Raw genomic sequence first — 2,950 nt, 5'->3', positions numbered from 1 at the left:
GTTAATTATTTTTATTTATATATATATATATATATATATATATATATATATATATATATTCCTTTTTTGTATTAATGATTATGAAGACAAAAATCAAAAAATTTGATATATATAATAAAATTGATATTATTACTTTTTGAATTATTTCTAATAAATTGGAAAAAATTGGAGTACTACAGCTGCCCCTATTTAATTATATTTTACTTGAAAAATATGAATAATAATGGTTTTCATTTTAATGTTATCAGGTAAAAGTAAAAGATAAGTAAATATAAAGACCTAAATTTTCTCCAATAACAAATGCATGTATTAAAGTGCCATTGAAATGTTAAAGTGAGAATGATGCAATTTTTTTTAAATGTGGAAAAAGATTGTCTTCAGATTGATTATTGATCCGTAGATCGACATGAGTAAAAATAATCGTCTTCGAATTGTTTACCGATATATAGATCCATAAAAGTAAAAAATGATCGTCTTCGGATTGGTTATCGATACGTAGATCGACATAAATGAAAGTTATCGTCGTTAGATGGTTTATCGATGCGTAGATCCATAGAAGTAAAAAAATGATTGCTTCGGATTGGTTACCGATGTGTAGATCGACATAAATGAAAGTTATCGTCTTCGGATGGTTTATCGATGCGTAGATCCGTAGAAGTAAAAAAATGACCATCTTCGGATTGGTTACCGATATGTAGATCGACATAAATGAAAGTGATCGTCTTTGGATTGTTTACCGATGCGTAGATCCATAAAAAATAATCGTCTTCGGATTGGTTACCGATGTGTAGATCGACATAAATGAAAGTGATCGTCTTCATATTGTTTACTGGGGAGTAGATCTATAAAAATAAAAAATGATCGTCTTCAGGTTGGTTACCGATGCGTAGATCGACAAAAATGAACAAAGGTAGTTGGTCCAATCTTGAAGGTAGATAAAGAGGGAGAATATTTATATGATATTTGCAATGCGAATGTTAATGGTTGTCAAGTATATATAAAGTATAAATATAAGGTATGAATGATTCATGTGTGTGTTATGCATTATGCAAGGTTGTCGAGTATAGGTAAAGTGTGAATGAAGATGCATGAATCATGTGAGTATGAGTAAATTATGCTTGATTTATGTGTGTCATGAATTAATGATCAATTCTTGTTCATTTCTTTGATTCCCCGATCCTTATTATCTTCTATGCCCACAAGATTCAATGGATGAATGAAGATAACAACCATTTTTTGCATGACGACTCTAGTATGTCTCGTGGGGCCCCCCCCCCCCCCCCCCCTCCCCACCCCCCCCCCTTTTTTCAAGGTAAAACAAAGTCCATTGTTTAAAATGATTATTCTTCATTTTTCTTATATGCACCCATACATGTTGGGAATCTATCGAGTTCCCGTGTATTTGTTTTCCAAATGTCAAAATATTTAGAATCTGACAACTCAATTCTCCTTTGATGAATCTGACAACTACACTTCTCGTCACATTGACATAAGAAGCGACATCAACCCATTTTATTAAATAATCAATAGCTACTAGGATAAACTGGTGCCCATTTGAAGCCTTAGACTCGATGAGTCCAATAACATCTATTCTCCACATTGAAAATGATCATGGTGATGTTAAAAAATTGAAAGAGGTGGGTAGTACATGTACTTTATCAGCATAGATTTGACATTTGTGACATTTTTTTACGTAACTAAAGCAATCGGACTCCATGGTTAACCAATAGTAGCTAACTCTTAATATTTTTCTTCCCATTGCGTGCCCGTTTGCATGGATTCTGAAAGAACCTTCGTGAACCTCTTGAATGATTTTCTCTGCTTCCGCTTGATCCACACATCTGAGGAAAACCATATCGTGATTTTTCTTCTAATGCACATCACCATTTAAGAAGAAGTTCATTGGCAACATTCTTAAAACCCTCTTGTCGTTCTCTGAAGTACCCAATGGATATTCCTTATTCTTAAAATATGATTTGATATCATAAAGTTATGGCTTGCCGTCAAACTCTTCTTCTATCGATAAGCAATATGTTGGCTTATCCTTTTGTTGAATTTTTATGACCGACACATCCTAACTAACGCTTATTTTCAACATCGATGACAATGTGGACAGGGCGTCAGTCAATTGGTTTTCTTCTCGAGGAATATGGTGAAAAATGATATGCTCGAAGTATTCTACCAGTTCTTTGATATGTGTATGATACAAAATCAGTTTGGAATCTCGAGTTTCCCACTTTCTTGTTGTTTGATGGATGACCAAAGATGAGTCTCCATATACCTCAAGAACTTTTACCTTTGATTCAATGGTTGCTTTAATTCCCATGACACATGCCTCATATTATGCAATATTGTTTGTGCAATCAAAACACAATCTAGCCGTAAATGGAGTGAACTGGTTCTCTAGGGAAATCAAAATGGTTCCAATTCCATGCCCTAATGCATTAGAAGCACCATCAAACACCAACATCCATTTATCTTTATCAGGTGATTCAGTCTCTTCAAATAAAGTCATGATGCCTTCATCGGGGAATTCACACTGCATTGATTGATAATCTTATACAGGTTATTAGCCAAGTACTCTGTTAGGACACTTCCTTTAATAGCTTTTTGTGTAACGTATACCAAATCATATTATAATAACAACATCTGCCAACGGACAATCCTTCCAGCAAGAACAAGTTTCTCAAAGATATACTTAATTGATTCCATTTTAGACACCAAGAAAGTTGTATGATATATCATGTATTGCCTCAACCGGCGAGCAGCTCATGCTAATGCGCAACATGTTTGTTCAAGCAATGAATACCTTGTTTCACAGCTGGTGAACTTTTTGCTCAAATAATAAATAACATGTTCTTTCTTACCAGATTCATCATGTTGCCCTAGTACACAATCCATTGACTCATTAAGTACTGTTAAGTACATAATAAGTGGTTTTCCTGGAACT

The sequence above is a fragment of the Cicer arietinum genome, chromosome 2 (genome assembly GCF_000331145.2).
Source record: "Cicer arietinum cultivar CDC Frontier isolate Library 1 chromosome 2, Cicar.CDCFrontier_v2.0, whole genome shotgun sequence".
NCBI classification, from domain to species: domain Eukaryota; kingdom Viridiplantae; phylum Streptophyta; class Magnoliopsida; order Fabales; family Fabaceae; genus Cicer; species Cicer arietinum.
Note: the sequence above shows the minus strand (reverse complement) of the source record.